Source organism: Caretta caretta, chromosome 4 (assembly GCF_965140235.1).
Source record: "Caretta caretta isolate rCarCar2 chromosome 4, rCarCar1.hap1, whole genome shotgun sequence".
Classification (NCBI taxonomy): Eukaryota; Metazoa; Chordata; order Testudines; family Cheloniidae; genus Caretta; species Caretta caretta.
Window position 1 is genome coordinate 17,123,309 of NC_134209.1, and position 23,774 is coordinate 17,147,082.

Genomic DNA, 23,774 nt, shown 5'->3' on the forward strand with positions numbered 1-23,774 from the left:
GGGTGATGTCGTGGTGGGAGTCTGCTATAGACCACCGGACCAGGGGATGAGGTGGACGAGGCTTTCTTCCGGCAACTAAAGGAAGTTACTAGCTCACAGGCCCTGGTTCTCATGGGAGACTTCAATCACCCTGATATCTGCTGGGAGAGCAATACAGCGGTGCACAGACAATCCAGGAAGTTTTTGGAAAGGGTAGGGGACAATTTTCTGGTGCAAGTGCTGGAGGAACCAACTAGGGGCAGAGCTCTTCTTGACCGGCTGCTCACAAACCGGGAAGAATTAGTAGGGGAAGCAAAAGTGTTGGGGAACCCGGGAGGCAGTGACCATGAGTTGGTCGAATTCAGGATCCTGACACAGGGAAGAAAGGAGAGCAGCATAATACAGATCCTGGACTTCAGAAAAGCAGACTTTGACTCCCTCAGGGAACTGATGGGCACGATTCCCTGGGAGAATAACATGTGGGGGAAAGGAGTCCAGGAGAGCTTATTGAGGTTACAGGGACAAACCATCCCGATGTGTAGAAGGAATAGTAAATATGGCAGGTGACCAGCTTGGCTTAACAGTGAAATCCTTGCTGATCTTAAACACAAAAAAGAAGCTTCCAAGAAGTGGAAGATTGGACAAATGACCAGGGATGAGTGTAAAAATATTGCTCAGGCATGCAGGAGTGAAAACTGGAAGACCAAATCACACATGGAGTTGCAGCTAGCAAGAGATATTAAGAGTAATAAGAAGGGTTTCTTCAGGTATGTTGGCAACAAGAAGAAAGTCAAGGAAAGTGTGGGCCCCTTACTGAATGAGGGAGGCAACCTAGTGACATAGGATATGGAAAAAGCTAATGTACTCAATGCTTTTTTTACCTCTGTCTTCAAGAACAAGGTCAGCTTCCAGACTACTGCACTGGGCAGCACAGCATGGGGAGGAGGTGACCAGCCCTCTGTGGAGAAAGAAGTGGTTTGGGACTATTTAGAAAAGCTGGACGTGCACAAGTCCATGGGGCTGGATGCACTGCATCCGCGAGCGCTAAAGGAGTTGGCGGATGTGATTGCAGAGCCATTGGCCATTATCTTTGAAAACTCATGGCAATCGGGGGAGGTCCCGGATGACTGGAAAAAGGCTAATGTAGTGCCCATCTTTAAAAAAGGGAAGAAGGAGGATCCTGGGAACAACAGGCCAGTCAGCCTCACCTCAGACCCTGGAAAAATCATGGAGCAGGTCCTCAAGGAATCCATTCTGAAGCACTTAGAGGAGAGGAAAGTGATCAGGAACAGTCAGCATGGATTCACCAAGGGCAAGTCATGCCTGATTAATCTAATTGCCTTCTATGATGAGATAACTGACTCTGTGAAAGAGGGGAAAGCAGTGGACATGTTGTTCCTTGACTTTAGCAAAGCTTTTGACACAGTCTCCCACAGTATTCTTGAAAGCAAGTTAAAGAGGTATAGGTGGATGAATGGACTATAAAGGTGGATAGAAAACTGGCCAGATTGTCGGGCTCAATATTTAGTGATCAATGGCTCCATGTCTAGTTGGCAGCCGGTATCAAGTGGAGTGCCCCAGGGGTCGGTCCTTGGGCCGGTTTTGTTCAATACCTTCATAAATCATCTGGAGGATGCTGTGGATTGCACCCTCAGCAAGTTTGCAGATAACAATAAACTGGAAGGAGAGGTAGATATGCTGGAGGGTAGGGATAGGATACAGAGGGACCTAGACAAATTAGAGGATTGGGCCAAAAGAAATCTGAGCTTCAACAAGGACAAATGCAGAGTCCTGCACTTAGGACGGAAGAACCCCATGCATCGCTACAGACTAGGGACCGAATGGCTCGGCAGCAGTTCTGCAGAAAAGGACCTAGAGGTTACAGTGGACGAGAAGCTGGATATGAGTCAACAGTGTGCCCTTGTTTCCAAGAAGGCCAAAGGCATTTTGGGATGTATAAGTAGGGGCATTGCCAGCAGATTGAGGGACGTGATCATTCCCCTCTCTTTGACATTGGTGAGGCCTCATCTGGAGTACTGTGTCCAGTTTTGGGCCCCACACTACAAGAAGGAGGTGGAAAAATTGGAAAACATTCAGCAGAAGGCAACAAAAATGATTAGGGGACTGGAACACATGACTTATGAGGAGAGGCTGAGGGAACTGGGGTTGTTTAGTCTGCGGAAGAGAAGAATGAGGGGGGATCTGATAGCTGCTTTCAACTACCTGAAAGGGGGTTCCAAAGAGGATGGATCTAGACTGTTCTCAGTGGTAGCAGAAGACAGAATGAGGAGTAATGGTCTCAGGTTGCAGTGGGGGAGATTTAGGTTGGATATTAGGAAAATCTTTTTTACTAGGAAGGTGGTGAAGCACTGGAATGGGTTACCTAGGGAGGTGGTGGAATCTCCTTCCTTAGAAGTTTTTAAGGTGAGGCTTGACAAAGCCCTGGCTGGGATGATTTAGTTGGGGATTGGTCCTGCTTTGAGCAGGGGGTTGGACTAGATGACCTCCTGAGGTCCCTTCCAACCCTGATATTCTATGATTCTATGACTCTGCAGTGGATGAGGTGACATTCTGGCTGTGCTTTCATGTCATATTAGGCTATAGCTGCATCAATGGAATCATTTAAAGGAAGTGACGGGTAAGCAAAATGAGAACAAAAGGCTCATGCTGTTAGAAAGAAATGTCACTGTACCATACATATACATCTACCCACACTAAACCTCAGTATACACACACATGACAGATATTATAGGTGGCCCAAATAACAATGCTGTGCTGAATATCAAGCTTCTCTGTAGTAACTTATTAATCCTTGTTATTGGGCTGGAGTTTGCCTGGACTACTGGCAAGAAGGAGGAGGTGGTTCGAGATAGTCACCTATCAGCTGACACTGAAGAGTCATTAAAGGGACAATGCCAGATCTGTTAATGCTGAAGACTCTGGCTCAGTCTCCTGGCAGCTTATGAAAGTGGCTTTAGCAGGAGGGGCGGAAGCCCACCAACCCATGGATGGGAAGACAAATTGGATGAGGAGTATCGAGGGATGGGACACTACGATTGGCTGTGCCAACCCATTCCAGTTTCCCACTCCCTGGGCTCCTCACCCAGTTTCAGTCATTTGCCCCTACTTGCAGGATTAGTCTCCCCAGGCAAGGCCATTGTCTCTGTCTCTTCCCCACCTTGCTCTTTGTCCCAGTCTCCTTGCCCAGAGACTGGGGAAGAGGGGAGAAGATTGGAATGAGGCACCTGGGGAGGGAGACATGGACTGAGAGCCAGGGTGGAGGGAAAATTGGAGACTATGGCTGGCTGGCCAAGGAGATTGTAACTGATATGAGCATCCTGGAAGGGTGGAGACTGGGACAAGAAACTGGGTGGGGAGAAGAAATAGGTTAGGAAGGAACAGTGGCAGAATGTTCTGCAACTACTAGAATACTCTGCTCTCCAGAGCCTCGAATGGACCCCAAGATTTCTATCTTTCACCATTGCTGTGTGTCAGCAAATATCTGTGGAATCTACTGGAAAAGCGTGTGTATCTCATCTCTCCTGTAATGCTGGTCCACATAGAGGATAACAACCTACTACTGTAAAAGCGGCAAAGAGTCCTGTGGCACCTTATAGACTAACAGACGTATTGGAGCATAAGCTTTTGTGGGTGAATACCCACTTCGTCAGATGTCTGTAGTGGAACTTTCCAGAGGCAGGTATAAATATGCAAGCAAGAATCAGGCTAGGGATAACGAGGTTAGAAATTCGGAAATTTCCACTACATGCATCTGAAGAAGTGAAAGCTTATGCACCAATATGTCTGTTAGTCTATAAGGTGTCACAGGACTCTTTGCCGCTTTTACAGATCCAGACTAACACGGCTACCCCTCTGATACTTGACAACCTACTACTGCTATCAGTTACTCCATTACCTCAAGTGGCAGACGTCTGTGTGTGATGGATCTAAAAATTCCAACTCTGCTGATGATCCATGTGGGTCTCAATATGATGCCACAGGATCAAATTTCTCTTTTTTTCAGTTTGCATTTTTACAAACTTAGGAAATTGTGCACACACACACACACACACATGCACACACTATGTAATAAACCTACAACTCTGAAATCCGTACCTAATACTGACGCTTGAACCTGTCTCATCCTTTTTCTACTGCTTTGTCATCAATATGTGGAATGGTTTAAGTTACAGATATGAAATGCAAATGACACTCAGTTTTCTTGCTGCCTTGTATAAAGGTTAAATCTACACATATCCTACAGCTCTTGGCCCTTTGGGAAAGGTTTTTATATACTGAGAACAGTAATCAGTGGCTTTTTATGCTTCTCCATGGAACATTGTTATTTCTGCATATTTAACTTACTGAGATCATTATGAGCCAGCAACGAACATCTCCCATTTTAAGTTTATTTAAAATTACAGCCGAAGTATGCAAAAATTGCCATTTTTCAAAAAGATTGTATTTCAAGTTTGCATTTGGATTTCAATTTTGTGATCATATGACCAGGTGTTCATAACACCTTAAGATTAATCAAGAATGCAGGAGGGCAACCAAAAAGAGAGATGTTGGTTTTGACTAAGAGGAACACACAGCTTTTCAGTGGTTGATGTACCAGCCTCAGGGTTTTTAATATTTTTCTTAGACACCCTGAGCAATAAAGGGGTTAATCTTTGATAATCCCCTACTACTTAAAATGCCTCATCATTGTGCTGAAATGTTTATTCCTTTCATGGGAAGCTAGTGTGTTATGAGGATACAAGGACCTTGCACCTAACTACAAAGGTCTGATCCTTCTACAATGGAATTCAGTGGAACTCATTGACTTCAATGGGAATTTGATAAGTTTTTGCAATGGTAGGGACAAAATTGTGCTTCCCTCAGTCAGGTGAATGGTAAAATGGGGGCTCATCCGTACCATTTCAGGCTGTAGAATTAGCTGTCAATCTCACGAGGCAAGACTTTCTTGTAAGATTCTCAACATTACTGCTTACAGTCACAGCTTGATACTCCAGAAGGACTGCTTCTTGTTCTAGAAATTGGTGACAGCTTTTATAGATTCTCAGATTTCCATACTGGTTCTATGTTATTATTTACATGACGAAAGTACCCAGAGGCCCCAACTAAGACCATTGTGCCAGAATTGTACAAAAATATAGTAACAGACAATCCTAAACTCAAAGCTCATAGGGCCACATTTTCAAAGGTATTTAGGCCCCTAATGATATAAGGAGATGCCTAGGGGATTTTCACAAGTGTCCAGATGCCAATAAGGAGTTAGGGGCCAGGACCTTTTGAAAATCCCACTAGATGTCTAGCTGCATCTTTAGGTGCCCAAATACCTTTGACAATTGGTCCCTGGTTGATGGGGGTGGATAATCAGTTGAACATGAACTCCCACTATGATGCTGCAGCCAAAATAGCTGATGCATAATAAACAGGGGGCTCTCAGGTAGGAATAGAGTATTTCACCTCTGTATCTGGAACTTTTGCAACCACTGCTGGAAAACTGTGTCCAGTTCTGGTGCCCACAATTCAGGAAGGCTGATAATAAATTGGAGAAGGTTCAGAAAAGAGCCACAAGAATGACTGAAGGATTAGAAAACCTGCCTTTGAGTGATAGATACAAAGAGCTCAATCTATTTAGTTTAAAGAGAAAGTTAAAGGGTCACTTGATTATACTCTATAAGTACCTACGTGGGGAACAAATTTTTGATAATGGGCTCTTCAGTCAAGCAGAGAAAAGTATAACATGACGAAATGGCTGGAAGTTGAAGCTGGACATTTTCAGACTGGAAATAAGGTGTACATTTTTAACGGTGAGAGTAATTAACTATTGGAACAATTTCCCAAGGGTTTTGGTGGACTCTCCACCAGTGTCAATTTTAAAATCAAGATTGGATATTTTTCTAAAAGACCTGCTCTAGGAATTATTTTGGGGAAATTCTTTGGCCTGTGTTATGCAGGAGGTCAGGCTAGATTATCACAATGATCCCTTCTGGCTTTGCAACCTATGAAAGGGTGAAGGAGAAACACAGGCACAGAGAAGTGAAGTGACTTACCCAAGGTCACCCAGGTCATACCACCTCTGCACACATCTCCATTCTGACATGGCCCCATTAACTTGGTATCTGTGGATCCAGCAGTGCTACATGTCAGGTTTTGGTTTGGTTCTAATCCTCCTATAGGACTGCTTGATAACAACTGACAATGTTTCTAACTGTTCTTCTCCAGCCCTGATTTTCTTTTTTTCTTCTTTTAGAGAGGAATTGGCTTGAGGAAAGAAATTGCATCGGAATTCTAAGTTCCTCGTTAGCTCCTTGAAAGTCTTTCACAAATCTGTTTTTTCATCTGCACCAGACCTTGCAGGTCTCAGCTTTTTTAGAGATTAAATATCATTTGACATGAATATTTCACTGTTCTTTTTTCTCCTAAGGAATCACAGTTTTATCACAGTCGAGTCCTGTTGCATTGGGGAATGATAATATGCACTAAAACTTTGAGACTGATGGCACAAATCAACCCCAGATATGAAGTAATCAAGAAAAGGTACTGCGTAGTGCCTATACGGTGGCTAATGTGAAACAGATGGATGGCCTCAACTCCTAATGAGCTGCCAGGTGCGGGGGTTTCTTGTGATCTGCACTGGTTCGTGGTCTTCAGGGAAGCCAAAGACTGAATGGGCCCGGATTATAACCTATGTTTTCCCTTCAGGCAATCTGTCCAGGAGAGGGCACTTAGGTGTTAGAATATGGGAAAACATGCATGCTGCTACCCCAATGCACCTATTCTGTGCACAGAGGCCGTCCCTCTCCAAGATTTGAATTTATGCACATATGTCATTTATGGATTTAGTTTTGCTTTTGCATATGTGACAGAATGTACCCCTGTGTTTGCACCCTCCACACTATTGTAATAATCTTTGTATAAGGTGTGCCTTGTAAGGTATCATCTGAAAACTCATGTTTTACTGGTCAGTATTTTCCTGATAAAATAAGTGTGGCAACATTGTACGTGACGTTATACAATTTCCCTGTATGATGTTATTAAAACATGTTCCAAACCACAGCTCTGCTCAAACAGAAGTTGACAAACAGGTCTGTTCTAAACAAGAGAATGTGAGGAATGTGAGCATGAGAGGAAAGTGATCAGGAACAGCCAGCATGGATTCACCAAGGGAAGGTCATGCCTGACTAATCTAATCGCCTTTTATGATGAGATTACTGGTTCTGTGGATGAAGGGAAAGCAGTGGATGTATTGTTTCTTGACTTTAGCAAAGCTTTTGACACGGTCTCCCAAAGTATTCTTGTCAGCAAGTTAAGGAAGTATGGGCTGGATGAATGCACTATAAGGTGGGTAGAAAGCTGGCTAGATTGTCGGGCTCAACGGGTAGTGATCAATGGCTCCATGTCTAGTTGGCAGCCGGTATCAAGTGGAGTGCCCCAAGGGTCGGTCCTGGGGCCGGTTTTGTTCAATATCTTCATAAATGATCCGGAGGATGGTGTGGATTGCACTCTCAGCAAATTTGCGGATGATACTAAACTGGGAGGAGTGGTAGATACACTGGAGGGGAGGGATAGGATACAGAAGGACCTAGACAAATTGGAGGATTGGGCCAAAAGAAATCTGATGAGGTTCAATAAGGATAAGTGCAGGGTCCTGCACTTAGGATGGAAGAATCCAATGCACCGCTACAGACTAGGGACCGAATGGCTAGGCAGCAGTTCTGCGGAAAAGGACCTAGGGGTGACAGTGGACGAGAAGCTGGATATGAGTCAACAGTGTGCCCTTGTTGCCAAGAAGGCCAATGGCATTTTGGGATGTATAAGTAGGGGCATAGCGAGCAGATCGAGGGATGTGATCGTTCCCCTCTATTCGACATTGGTGAGGCCTCATCTGGAGTACTGTGTCCAGTTTTGGGCCCCACACTACAAGAAGGATGTGGATAAATTGGAGAGAGTCCAGCGAAGGGCAACAAAAGTGATTAGGGGTCTAGAACACATGACTTATGAGGAGCGTCTGAGGGAGCTGGGATTGTTTAGCCTGCAGAAGAGAAGAATGAGGGGGGATTTGATAGCTGCTTTCAACTACCTGAAAGGGGGTTCCAAAGAGGATGGCTCTAGACTGTTCTCAATGGTAGCAGATGACAGAACGAGGAGTAATGGTCTCAAGTTGCAGTGGGGGAGGTTTAGATTGGATATTAGGAAAAACTTTTTCACTAAGAGGGTGGTGAAACACTGGAATGCGTTACCTAGGGAGGTGGTAGAATCTCCTTCCTTGGAGGTTTTTAAGGTGAGGCTTGACAAAGCCCTGGCTGGGATGATTTAACTGGGAATTGGTCCTGCTTCGAGCAGGGGGTTGGACTAGATGACCTTCTGGGGTCCCTTCCAACCCTGATATTCTATGATTCTATGATTCTATGATCTGCTTAATTAGCATTTAAGCATTAAACAGAGTCACAAAGTAGGAAGAGAAGACAACGGAAGTTCAAACAGGTAAAAAAAACAACCCAGCAGGGAACATCCTTCAGCATAAAATCTTTGGCTCCTCGATCTCAGCTGGAAATGTTTGTTTTTTTCAAGAAGGGGACTCTCTCTCTCTCTCTCTCTGTCTCTCTCTCTCTCTCTGCCTATAGTATTGGCTTCTAGGAGAAGGGGTCCTGATCCAAGAAGTTTTGCCAGTAAAACTGCTAAAAGCATGAAAACATTCTGATTTTCACATAGTTAAAATACAACTGGTGCTTAACTTATGTTTACTTTTCTTGTAATCATTTCTGGCTTTTATGCCTCATTACTTATGCTAACTTAAATCTACCTCTTTGTAGTTAAACTTTTAAAAACTAATCCAGTGTGCTTAAATTGACATGTCTGGAAAATTCCATTGCGGGTGGCAAATTGTGTGCATATTATTTCTATGAAAGTCTGTTATTTTTAATATAAATGTGTATTATCCAGCACAAGACCTGGGCAGTGTCCTGGGCAGTATTCTGGGCAATACAAGACATACCTATCTGGGGGAAAATTTAAGACTGAGGGTGTGTTGGGGTCATCCTGCTGTATAACCCCGGCTGGGTTAACCAAGGTGAGGCTGCAGCTGATGTTTGGAAATAGCTGGGAGTGAATTGCACACTAGAGGTTGTTTGTGAGCAGTCTAGGCTGGCTGCTATAGCAGCTAAGGGCACCCCAGGTTGGAGGGCCAGGGTTACACACTTGCTCATTAGTTTGGATAGTACTCCAAGTATATTGCAACATGAAGGTGTGAAGATTAAAGCTGCCTCTCTGTGTGAAGTATGGTGGGTGTTAGCAGTAGCAGAGGGTGTGTAAGGCAGCAGGTGCTGGCTTGAAGGTGTTAAATGCAGCATTAGCAGATGAGCAACTCAGGCTGAAGCCCTTCTCACACACAACAGCAGGTGGCGCCAAACTATGCCTGTCCACTACACACAAATGGAGGTTGCTTCTGTGCCAAGTTTGTACAGTGGACAAACCAGGGGCCAGATTCTGCCACTCTTTGAGAAATCCCTTACTTCACAAATGGTTGCACTCAGAAAATGGAACTGTTCAGGGAGTAAGGTACCACTTAGTGGAGTTCGGGCAGAATCTGACCCGGTGTTGATAGATGAGTTATTACTTTGATACAGCCAAATGGGTCCCGGTGTAAAAGTGGGCAACTACATTGACATAAATGGAGTTGTACTTGTTTACCCCAGCTTTGAATTTGGCCCAGTGTCTGAAATCAGGCAACTTAACGGCAAAGCTCCCATTGATTTCTTTAGGACCAGGATTTCACCCACTTGTTCGAATATGCTACTTCATAGGTTAGGATGTCTTATTGATTAATATTGCACAGAAAATGCACATCTCTCTTTCCAAAAGCTCATACCTGTACAAGTAAACTATTAACACCCAAGGTCTTCTATAAAGATCATTCATAATACTGATCTGACATGACTTTGTAAGTAGACATTTTCCTCTCTGTTTCTTAGAGAAAAACAAATATGTAACAGAACTCTGGGATGCCTGTTCAATATTTCATTCTCCAGTTATTAAGCATCATCCTGGGAGCAATGAGACAAGAAAAGAGTCTTTTCTTGTTTCAAGCTCTGCAATGAACAGTGCAAAGCTGTGTGCAATGGAACTGGAAGAAGCTTTATATATTATGACAACCCAACATATCTCTAGGGTGCTCTACTACTGTGGAATGTAGTTTTAAGTCAAATCATCCATTAAGTCAGCAAATGTGGAAAAATTTCCCAGTTTGCTGTAGATGAAAAGCACACCAACACCCACGACTCCATTCTAATGAAAGCAATGAAATAAGATCATCAACCTAAATTGCTCCTATTAATCTAACCACATGATCTTGCACTAATAACTACAACGAGTCTGAGAAGCTTCAGGACTGTGTTATATGGAAATAGCCACAATCTCCATCCTTGTCTGACAGCTTCAGGATGAAATTTGGGTCCTAAACTTTTCCAAAAACCTAAAAAAGCATCTCATTTGTTTACACAAAAGTGCATTTGTGTGTTCAGATTGAAGGACTGCATGAATAAGCACTTATTTCTACAAAAACCAGGGGATGTTCACATATGTTCCCTGTACTAGCATAAGGCCTAGACATCACTTAAATCTACATGTAGAACTTGTGTGGTGTGTAGGTATCATGCTAATTCCCATCGGGTGAATTTCACCATTAAATACTAACTCATTAAATTCAGGCCTTTGGAATCTTCCTCCCACACACTGGAGGGAACAGAAGCAGTAAGTTTCCATGGTGCTATTATTTGTATTGTGCCCAAATTGGTTTGCAGTTCATGTATGGACCACTGAGTAATATGAATTCACTAAGCCTTAAAAATTCAAGAACCATCTCAGTAACTTCTGTTAGTAGACTCCAGGTATGAATCATATAATGATCTGATACCCAGTTTAAAATTAGGGTATGTCTACAATGCACACTAAGCCCATGGACTCTGTTTCCAAGGCCATGTTTGAGCATCCACACTGCATTGTAAACCTGGGTTTACAGTTGCTGGACTTGGGTCTCACAGCCATGCTAATGCATCCATACTGCACTACGCAGACCTTCTGACTCAGGTCTGAGTCCACACTACAAAATGACAGGGCTTGGCCCCAAGTCTCAGCAGAATTTGGCTCTGATTCACTCCCCTAGCAGGGGGCTAGGAATTGTGTCCTTAGCGCTTGCTGACTCATGTTAGACTGATTTGTGTGTGAATGGAAAGGGGGCATGGGCTCAAACCTGAGTAAGAGCCTGGGCTGAGTGTGCAGTGTAGACACACCCGAGGAGACAAAATTAAGTTTCTTCACATTGATAACAGATTGTATCCCTTGTTGGTAATACATTTCACTTGCCGCTTTCCTCAAAGATATAATAATGAAGACTTTTTTTCTTGTCAATGTTATTTATTTTAATTTGCTTTCAGTGTCTAATTGTCTAGGGATCTTTCACACCTATGATGCATTGCTTAGTTTATATCTTCTTTGGAGGCTGTCACCATCCTAATAAGAAGGTTTTAGAGATTAAAGGACAGATTTTTGAAAAAAAGATAGCAAAGTTAATTAAAAATGAGAAGCAACAAAAAAGCACAACAGCTGAACCAAGCATTCGACAAAAGCAAGAGGAAAGAGCAGTGCAGAAACTTGGAACAAAACCATATAAACTGCTTTGTGTCTGAGGATAATTTTAAATAACGAATGCATTTATACAAGCCTATCCTTCCTTGGGAAAAATCTTATAAGGAGTCTTTTCTTGATGCATTTATGTCCCATTCTGTTCCAGAAGGACACAAGGAATTCTATACTGGAACAAACCACAGGTTCTCAGTGAATTCGGTGGATACTTTGTAGGGCTTGTCAAAAGTGCCAAATATTTTTCTTGGGGTTTTTAATGCCATATTTCCCCTTCCCACTCAACGAAAAATGAAAACTTGAAAAATATTGGTTGTCAGATATAATGTGGGGTTTTGGTAAAATCAGTTACCAATAAGTGTTTGGTTTTCGAATCTCGAAAATTGTAACTAAAATGAAAAAAAAAATAGTTGAAAAGCCATTTTTATCAATTTATTTTTTTCTGGACAAAAAATTTACAAGCAGCTTTTAGATCTCAGTACTTCTGTAAATCACGCCAATATTAACGAGGGAACCACTTTTGGCACAACATCTGGAGTATTGCTAGGAAGGTACTGGGACAGCCATTATCACTCACTGCCATACAAGCCAATCTTTCACCTCTCTTCTGGCTGTGTTGAATCTTCCCAGTTGCAGAGAATGGAAGAGAAACAACAACAACCTTCTGAAGGAGGAAACACCACACTGAGGTATTCAGGATGGATGGTCCCAAGCTCTGTGCTGGTGTGAGAGAGGTAGGTGGTGAGGAGGGCACACAGCCAGGACTCATCTCAGAATCACTATGCATGAGCTTTGAGAGAGAAAAGGTTTTGGCAAGAAAATATTAGGAAAGTGTCAAATTATGTCACTGGGCTGCAGACCAAGTTGCTCGGTTAGTTGTCTATGGACAGAAATGAAGAATAAATGTTTGGGGATTTGGGAAGAAGGGAAAGAGGAGTTTAATGGAAACGAAAAAAATCTGAGTTAAATAGGTGGGAGGGAGAGGGAGTCAGTTAAGGTTGGGATATGGAAAAATGGAGGAGGCAGAACCTCAGCTGTTCATATATAGCCTGATCCAAAGCTCATTAAACTCAATGGAAAGACTTCTACCTTCCCCAATAGGTTTGGAGGAACCCATAAGCAACTGAACTTTTGGCTGATTATCCAAGCACATCCTCCAAACCTTGTGAGGTTCAGCCATGTCTACCACTGGTCTCAGGCTGAAAGTCTGCATAAGTTGAAAGGCACCCCCCTCAAAAAAATCACCTTTCATAGAGCACCCTATGGAATACATCATAGATCTATGTGAAATGTAAAATAAATCTTACAAATGAGATGAACAATATTCTGTCATCCTCCAGATTCATCTCTGTAGAACGAGATAATAGAAAAACATGCACTCCTGACAGAATGTAACTTCTGATTGGTCTCATGTCACACTGCAACAATATATTATCTCCATTAGAAATAATGGGCCACCAATGCTGAAACTCTCTTTAACACATGACATTCAGCTTTGCAAGGTCTCATGACAGGTACAGATTTAACTTGTGCCGCTACTGTATGCATGACTGGAAGCCACTTACAAGGTTCAGCAGCATGTCATGAAACTCACCTCGGTCTTGTTAAAAACAGAAATAATCATCAAATATCAGCATTGGAAAGGTCATTGATAAATTTGTATAGAAAACTGAAAAGCCATTTCAATTATTCTTTTTAGGCTCCGATAGCCTTGGTGAGGAGTTATTCAATTAGGGCTAAATCAGCAGTTAATTACAAAGTTGTCCTCATTAAACCAATCCCTTATGGAGAAGTCCTATCAACATTAATGAAATCTATATGATTTTATAGAATGTTTTACGGTTCTATAGAAATCAGAATAAAATCTATAATATTTAAGAGGCAATGAAATACTTCCTATAGGTTTTTTAAAAAAAACGTACAAAATTTTACATTTTTATTATTTATTTGTACTGTAGTAGGATCCCAGTGATGGGTTAGGACCCCATTGTCTTGGGTGCTATGCAAGCAAAGAACAAAGGATGATTGTAGCCCCAAGGAGTTTAAACAGTAAGGGCTTGTCTACACAGTGAGTTAATGGGCTCTACGAGGATGTGATTTCCAAAGTGTACTAATGTGTCACACATTAATTGGTCTATGTAGGCCCTATTGATGCACACTAAAGATTCCCTAGTGTAGTTTAAGTGTTTCAAACATCACTATGTTAAAGTGTACCACTCGAATATACTCTGACCAATTAATGCACAACACACTAGTACACATTACCCCACCATGTAGGAAAGCCCTAAATATAAGACAAAAGATGGAAACAGAAAGATGGGGAAGTGCAAAGCAATGCGACAGTATTGGTGAGTGTGATAGGTCGTGATCTTAACACACTGGCTGCCTAGCCATTTTCTATTAAATTCTGGGGAATGGTTAAAAAACTAAAACTTTATTTTTTATTCACATAATGGATCCAATCTGATAGATACATTCATTGGAGAATATAATAACTTTTTATGAGAGAACTGGACTTTACATAACCCATAGCCATCTTGTGCACTTAGCCACCATAAGCTGGAAGCGAGGACACGAGATAGCGAGAAAGAATTTGGCCTTTCTTAGGCAGACAAAAACATCTGCCCAGCTGCAGTGTTACTTACAAGGCTAGATGACCTTGGTCTGGATGCCGGTGTCTGTAAATTTCTTTCTAGAGCTGCTTTGCTCTATATAATCTAACGTAATTGCTAGTTCAGGATCATTCAGATATGGGGAAATGGCTTTGGATCTTTGCAGCTGTGCTACAAGATTTTTCTGGAAAAATAAAAATATGTCCAGTATGCTGTTATATATATAGTTACATGCACAGCCGATGCAAAAACCAAAACCAACCCTACATTAATGCTATAGGAAACAATACACTTTTCAAAAAAATATGGATTAGATTTTAATTTCACAAAAGATTAATATTTTCTGGGGAAGTCCTATGGACTGTAATATAAAAATCTTCTCCTGTTTTTAGGATTTAAAAAGAAAGTACGGTATAACCCTTCTATAGAATTCTATTGGAAGATTTATAAATCCTGCACAGAGGATAACTTTCTCTGTTAAATTCTATAGGTTCCTAGTGCAATTTGTGTGGAACCCTTTTGGTTTCATCCCTAGGAGATTCTATTGGGATTCTGCAAAAGGAAAAGCTTCCCACAACATTCTTAACCGTGTCTCTTTATTACTGTATGTGTTATTGTAACCTACGAGCCACAATCAGCAACCAGGAAGCCATTGTGCTAGGCACTATACACACAGAACAAGCAGACGGTCCCTGCCTCAAAGCTCTTACCTCCTTGTACTTATAGTCAGATTGTCAGTTGATGTAAACTGGTGTAGCTCTACTGATGTCAAAGTAGCTAGAGCAATTTACACCAGTTGAGGATCTGGCCACATTATAATAAATCACATTTTCAACCCATGGGATAACATTTTTGCACTCTAATCCCCAACCACACACTCAGAAAAACATGGAACCGCAACCACCTCTCCACTACATCAGTGCAACTCTCATTGTTCTCAGCTGGGTTGCAGGTGTCTAACTGGGATACACGTTAGGCCCATTGGATCTTTTATCCTATTATACCAGTGTCAGTGTGAAGCACTGCTCCTGAATTCGGTTAAGCTGCTCTGGTTTTAGAGTGGTGTAACTGAGTAGACGTTAGCTCAATGTCTTCTTACTTGGAATTGGGAATTATGGATCAGATGCTCTGCTGGTGTAGATCAGTATAGCTCTGCTGAACTCAATGGAGCTACACCACCTTGTGCCAGCTGAGGAGCTGGCCCGAAGAGAATGGAAAACTATTGCTTGGTGAGGCTGGAAAAAGTGACCTACAATGGAATGTAGGGTGGAATTTTCAAGAGTACTCAGCACTGATCTAGCTGGTAGAACTCCCGTTGACTTTGGTGGGAGCTTTAAGGCCAATTTATTTGAAAAGCCCACTTATGATAGCTAATTAAGATCACACTGATTAACCCAAATGACAAATTTTGCTCTCAGATACTAATTGTAGATGGAGTTTCCTTGGAAGACAATAAAAATAGGGCAGGGATGATAACCATTTTTTAGTTCATTGGCAGCCTAGAAAAATTGAATAAAAAATCATTTGGGACAAAAAATATTTTTAAATTTTAGGTGAATCAGTTTTTTTTAAAGAGTAATTTTAGGTGGAACAAAACATTTTGTTCAACCAGAAAAGAAATATTTCATTTCCATTTCATGTATTTCATTGTTATTGAATTTAAAATCAATCAATCAATCAAATTAAGGGACATTTCTAAATAGAAAATCATTTTGAACCAAAGAAAGCAGAACATTTCATTTTGAAAATGTGATAGTGGAATATGTTGATCTTTTCTGATTTTTAAAGGGCATTTAAAAATAAAAAAAGCATTATGGCAGAATAGATACAAATTTGCGACATGTTTCAGCGACATTAAAGCTACATTTTTTGCCAAACGAAGGATTGGTCAACATATTTCAGCAGGTCTAGGGAATTGTTTGTGCCCATCTGACAGCAGACTTTAGCTGAATATAAATGGCTATGCTCTTACACACAATATAATATATATATTAGGGCTGTCAAGCGATTAAAAATGTAATTGCATGACTAATTACACTATGAAACACTAATAGAATATCATTTATTTAATATTTTTGATGTTTTCTACATTTTCAAATTTATTGATTTCAATTACAACACAGAATACAATGTGTACAGTGTTCACATTATATTTATTTTTGATTACAAATATTTGCACTGTAAAATACAAAAGAAAGAGTATTTTTCAATTGCCCCATTGAAAGTACTGTAATGCAATCTCTTTATTTTGAAAGTTGAATTTAAAAATGTAGAATTATGTAAAAAAGTCTGCATTCAAAAATAAAACAATGTAAAACTTTAGGGCCTACAAGTCCACTCAGTCCTACTTCTTGGTCAGCCAATCGCTTGGACAAGCAAATTTGTTTACCTTTGCAGAAGATAATGCTGCTCACCTCTTGTTTACAATGTTACCTGAAAGGGAGAACAGGTGTTCTCATGACACTGTTGTAGCCAGTGTCACAAGATATTTATGTGCCAAATGCCCTAAAGATTCATATGTCCTTTCATGTTTCAACCAGCATTCCAGAGGACATGTGTCCACGCTGATGACATGTTCTGCTCAATAATGATCCAAAGCAGTGCGGACTGTCACATGTTCATTTTCATCATCTGAGTCACATGCCACCAGCAGAAGGTTGATTTTCTTTTTTGGTGGTTTGGGTTCTGTAGTTTCCAGATTGGAGTGTTGCTCTTTTAAGACTTCTGAAAGCATGTTCCACACCTCGTCCCTCTCAGATTTTGGAAGACACTTCAGATTCTTAACTTTGGGTTGAGTGCAGTCGGTATCTTTATAAATCTCACATTTGTACCTTCTTTGAGTTTTCTCAAATCTGCAGTGAAAGTTTTCTTAAAGCAAACAACATGAGCTGGATCATCATCCAAGACTGCTCTAACATGAAATATATGGCAGAATGTGGGTAAAACAGAGTGGGAGACATACAGTTCTCCCCCAAGGAGTTCAGTCACATATTTAATTAACACATTATTTTTTTAATGAGCATCATCAGCATGGAAGCATGTCCTCTGGAATGATGGCCGAAAGCATGAAGGGGCATATGAAAGTTTAGCATATATGGCACGTTAATACCTGGCAATGCAGGCTACAAACACGAGTTCTCACTTTCAGGTTACATTGTAAATAATAAACTGGCAGCATTAGGTCCTGCCTAATTAGACAACTAGTTTGTCTTCCTGATTGTCTGAACAAAAAGTAGGACTGAGTGGACTTGTAGGCTCTAAAGTTTTACATTGTTTTGTTTTTGAGTGCAGTTATGTAACAAAAAAAAATCTACATTTCATTTGTAAATTGGAGTTCCATGATACAGAGATAAATATATACAGTACTTGTATGAGGTGAACTAAAAAATACTATTTCTTTTGTTTATCATGTTTAGAGTGCAAATATTAATAATCAAAAATAATAATGTAAAGTGAGCCCTGTACACTTTGTATTCTGTGATGTAATTGAAATAAATATATTTGAAAATGTAGAAAAACATCCAAAAATAGTTAATACATTTCACTTGGTATTCTATTGCTTTACAGTGTGATTAAAACTGTGATTAATTGCGATTTATTTTTTTAATTGTGATTTTTTTTTTAGTTTATCACATGAGTTAACTGTGAATAATTGACAGCATATATATATGTATAAATTCCTTCCTTAAATTAGTTTAGGCACAAAATGGGGACCTAGGTAAAACTATTTCTGCAAGATTGTACACACTAAGATGCCTGCAATCTCTCTCACCTTGAGCTGTCCATTGAAGTGCAGATAATTTTGTCCCTATCTCCCTTTTACAATTGTCTCCATTTATTAAAAACATGCTTAAATTCTTTTGAAAGGGTAAATAGCATAAAATGATTTGATTCGCATCCATGCTGGAAATTTCACACATCAAGTAAAAACTGTGAATATATCATTATCTTGACAGCCCGGTGAAAAGGAAGCAAAAAGATCACATTTCATTTATGTGATTTCTCCTGTTTTACTGCTTTGTGGTGTTTTTTTCCTTGGCGGGGGGGAAGAAAAACAGAAAGAAATCCATGCATCAGAGCAGAGCAGCTGGGCAAGAGGAAGATGCCAGTATATCTACTGTTTGCGTGCATAGGATCACACTCGTGACTGGGATGTCATGATGCAGGAGCATGTGAAGTAAAGAGAGTGTGCCAGGGAGCCCTAATTGGGGAGAGGTCAGTAAATTAAGCCGCCAATCCTGGAAATACCTGCCTGCTTAACTGTAAGCACTTTGGGGACAGCCTTTGATGTCAGTTGGGCTGCTCAAGCTTACCAAATTAAGTAGCATCCGGGTCTAAAAGGCAATGGGTGAAATGCAGGCTCCATTGAAGTGAAAAGCAAAACTCCCAATCTTTTGGGGACTGCAGCTCACCCCAGCCAGCAAAAAGGAGAGGAAGCTTGGGGGCAAGATTGGCTCCCCTTGGCTTTTAGCAGAGCAAGGTTGATGTGCTGCTCCTTGCCACCCCTTTCTTCACCTGGCTCTAAGGAGAGAAAGAGAAGAAGAAACAGCTTCAGTGGAGGACTGCGGGGGGAGGGGGAGGACAGTGGATGGGATGCCCCTGCATGCCCAGCCTGGCTCCTGCCTCTCCTCTGCTCCCATACTCTCCCAGTTAGGAGAAAGGGGTCCAGGCAGGGCTGAGAGAGAGTTGAAGTGGCTTCAGATAGGTGTCTCAGTGTCATCCACAGCAGGGATGGGCCTCTAGAGGCAGGGAATGCAGGCCAGCGCCTACCATCGGTTTGGAGACAAGCAGGGAGATGGGGGCGGGAGAGTCTTTTGAATGCTCAAGGCAGCAGCCTGTTGCTCTCTGGATCTCTCTGCTTTCTCCTCTGCTCAGTAATGCCAACCCCAAGCATCCAAACATCAAACAGGTCCCCACAGATGAAGAGGTTGGCTATAAAACTATGTGATTTAAACCACTAAGAAATGTTGGGTTCTTTGTATCTTGCCTCCTGGTGGCTCAGTCTTTAGAGATCACCTTGAGGTTTCCTCTTCACCATGAGGGCTAGAAATGTGCTTAAAGAAAAAAACAAGCTGTGATTATCACCCAATCCCATGACTCCGGAGGCTGAAGATTTAAGCAAAACACCAGATATGGTGAGACTCACACTAAACTTGGGGGGAGGGATAGCTCAATGGTTTGAGCATTGGCCTGCTAAACCCAGGGGTGTGAGTTCAATCCTTGAGGGGGCCATTTAGGGATCTGGGGCAAAAAATTGGGGATTGGTCCTGCTTTGAGCAGGGGGTTGGACTAGATGATCTCCTGAGGTCCCTTCCAACCCTGATATTCTATGATTCTATGAAACTTCCACATGTCTCCCCTCCTTAGCCAAAAGTCTCATAAGATTTCCAGTTCTTGGTTTCAGCCAGACTGGAAACCCAGGGTATGGCTAAACTGCAATAAGAGACCCATGGCAGGGTTGTGGCAGACCTGGATGAGCTGACTCAGGCATGCGAGATTTGGGCCACAGGGCTATGAAGTTGCAATGCAGACATTCGGGCTTGGACTGGAGCCAGGGCTCTGAGACCACTGGGGTCTCAGCAGCAGAAAGGGGGTGTGCAAAAACGTATTAAGACTAGAAGTGAACTGAAACTTTGTCAAACCTCAGAACAGTGGTAGGTTCAGTTCAAGTTTTTAGGGGGTTCTCATTTTACACAAATCAATTTTCTACCTTTCTTTTCACATCTTAAGACCTCTTAATAACCAGTCACAATGTATTTCCCACCCCCCACCCCCCGAATTTAAATTCAGCTGTTTAGAGTATTAGATTTAGCTTGAAGAAAAGGAGGACTTGTGGCACCTTAGAGACTAACAAATTTATTTGAGCATAAGCTTTCATGAGCGACAGCTCACTTCATCGGATGCAACTTGGGGAGTGAAATTATTTTAATGATGAGGTGGATTGCTTAGATATATTCAGATAAGCAAACAAAGTGGTACATCACTAGATTGTAAAAGGTAGTAAATGACTGATAGATGTTATAGCGTGATATAGTCATCACCAGTGTGTGGAATAGAAGGTTATAAGTATTGCTGGTTGGAGAATGATAAAAACAAATGTTGAAACCTCAAAAGTTGTTGTGAAATTTTTTCATATTGGAACAAAACCAAACCCTTTCAAATGTTTTTGCCAAATGGAATTGTGTTGAAATGACTATTTTCAGATTGAAAAGGTCAGGTTTTAACTCAGGTCGATCTCTGTCTCTTTTTGGAAGTGATACGAGACTCCACCCTGGACCTCAGAGACCTTCCTGTCAAAAACTGATCAAAATTGATCTGTCTCAAGTACAGTTTGGTTGTGATCAGACAGCATATTCAACAACACATGCTACAAACACCACCATCACATGTCACTATGCATTCCTACCAGCACTAGTTATAAACTCATCAGTTTGAGGTGGTTATAGATGGTTATTCACCATGGTTTTAAGCACTCCATTGATCTGTTGGGCAGCATAACACTTGAATACCCATGTATTAAAACATCTATTCACTCTTTATTAACGCTTAATAAATTATTTGTGAATGAGACTTTAATATAAAGTGTGGCTATAACAGATGACTGTCCATCTAAATATAAATGTTAGGTGCTTTTGAAATGCTACCCAAGTGACTTAGGAGCATAAGCAATGCAGCAATGCACACTACAGGAGTGTGATTTCTAAAGCGCACTAATGTGTTGCACATTAATTGGTCTGTGTAGACTAAGAAGTTTCTTAGTGCATCTTAACACTGTGCTCTTTGAAACTGCACTATGTTAGAGCACTCTGGGGAACCTTTAGTGCACACCAGCAGGGTCTGCATGGACCAATTAATGCACAACCTATTAGTGTGTGGGGGGGTGATTTCTACTCAATGTAGAGAAGCCCTAAATCCCACTTTCAAAAATTACAGTCATTTAGGAGCCACTGACTTTCAATAAGATGTAGGCTCCTAAGTCATTTAGGTTATTTTTAAGATGATGCCTATTATCAAACTTACATTTTCAGCACGAACTGATTCATTCACAATCATATATCTTGTTTATGCTAACCCAGCATGATTTCCTTGTATGGGAATGTCACCCAAAATGAATGCTGGGTTCTTAAATAGATTACTAACATCTGGCTCTCCCTGAAGACAGCTGACCAAAATGTTCAACCCTAGAGGTCTAAACTTGGGCTCTTAAATCCACTTTAGGTAATCAGATATGAAAAGGTTCACCATTTTCACAAGAATTTATATTGCTTAACCTCAGATTGCTGCGGATACCTGTAGTGTCATCTTTCCACACTCATTCTTGTGCAGAGCATTTGAGAGAGCAGTGTCATGGTTCTAGCTTTTGGAATAATATTTATATGAATGTACTGTTCTCAAAAATGCATATGCAAGGTTTTGGTTAAGGATGGGATTTTACTTGTTCATGGACCCATAAAGTATGTGGATTTGTATGTCCTCAATCAGAATCTGGACTATCAGAAGAGCATGTATAACTATTAATTATTCTTGTTCTATTTCTACATTTTTAGCACCTGATCCAAGGCCCATTGAAGTCAATGGAAAAATTCCAGTTACCTTCAGTGGCTTTGGATCAGGCCCTCTGAGTGCAGAGAATGTCATGAGATGCCACACAGAATCATAGAATATCAGGGTTGGAAGGGACCTCAGGAGGTCATCTAGTCCAACCCCCTGCTCAAAGCAGGACCAAACCACATCTAAATCATCCCAGCCAGGGCTTCGGCAAGCCTGACCTTAAAAACCTCTAAGGAAGGAGATTCCACCACCTCCCTAGGTAACCCATTCCAGTGCTTCACCACCTTCCTAGTGAAAAAGTTTTTCCTAATATCCAACTTAAACCTCCCCCACTGCAACTTGAAACCATTACTCCTTGTTCTGCCATCTGGTACCACTGAGAACTGTCTAGATCCTTCCTCTTTGGAACCCCCTTTCAGGTAGTTGAAAGCAGCTATCAAATTCCCCTTCCTTCTTCTCTTCTGCAGAATAAATAATCCCAGTTCCCTCAGCTTCTCCTCATAAATCGTGTGTTCCAGTCCCCTAATCATTTATGTTGCCCTCCGCTGGACTCTTTCCAATTTTTCCACCTCCTTCTTGTAGTGTGGGGCCCAAAACTGGACACAGTACTCCAGATGAGGCCTCACCAATGCCAAAGCAATGTGGCAAAAAACATCCTTAACAAGTCTCAATATTCTCATATATTTGAATGGAAAAAAATCTGTTATTCAAAACACATACACACACACACCTAATTTGCAGATTTGTCATCTGAAATAAATAGAGGTCGGTTACATCTCTCTTTCATTTCTCAGTGTAACACAATTTATAGTTTCTTCATCATACAGCAATTTAATCTTCCTTACATTATCAACTAACATTTTCTGTATTGACCAGAAAGAAAGTCACCATAAATTTGCCAATAAAAAGGCTAGATTTTAGGATTCATTTCTCACTTACTATATACTTTGATTATAGTCAGACATTTTCAATGATGACTCCAGAAAACATTGATTTCCCTCCCCCATCCTCAATTTGGAAACTTAGTTTAACAGAGAGTGAGAAAAAAAGAAATCTATGTTAGATTGGATGAAACTGATTAGAAGTTTGCTAATTTGCTCCCAAAGTTTGGATTCTTTTCTTTCAAATGTCACCGAGATTGATTTTTTAAAAGATAAATCTGAACAAATAGAAAAACAATCAAATTTCTTTCTTTCCTTTATTTGTTTGTTTTTGAAGCAAGGGAATTGGCATTAGAATCAGCAACCAGGGAACTTCTAAAGAATGGATGATTTAATGAGTCTTCTCAGCTTATTGTAATGAACTTGCTGGCTCATTACTAGTTAGTTTCCCTCCACCCTGGTGGAGGCCGAGAGAGGGCCTAGTTAACCAGTTTATAGAGCAGCCATGACTCGCAAGGTACAGGGAAAGGAAAGGAAATCCTGAGGTCACAGGAACTGAATAAAGAACCAGAGGGTGATGGGGGAACTAATAGTCTGGGAGCTGGGGGCAGTGGGGAGATGGAGCAGCAGGCACACTAGGACCTGGGCTGGGAAATTGCCTTTTGCTGGCAGCAGCCAGCTGTAGACACTACTAGAGGATGGCTTGCAGGGAAGAGGTGTGGGGGCAATTTAGCATGGAAGTTCATGCAGAGGGAACCCCAATGAGACACCATACTTTTTTCCTGTGCTGGGCTGCCCCCAGGGGCTGGGTTAAGAACTATTGACTTGCAAGAGTGTTGTGCTCACCCAGCCCTAAGGATAGACACATACTGTCCCACCTGCCCCAAAATCAAATGGTATTAGAATTGACCTCCCAGCCCAGCTGCTTCTCCTGCAGTCTATTAGTTTTTCACTCTTCTCTGCTTATTTTCCATTCATCCTTTTAGTTGGATTCCCCTTCCCCCCGTGACCCAGCTCTGCTCCTTTCATCCCACCTATTCTCCAGAACAGAACATGAACCCAATCGCATTTGGGCTTGAGTCTAACTTTGTAGAGATCTCAG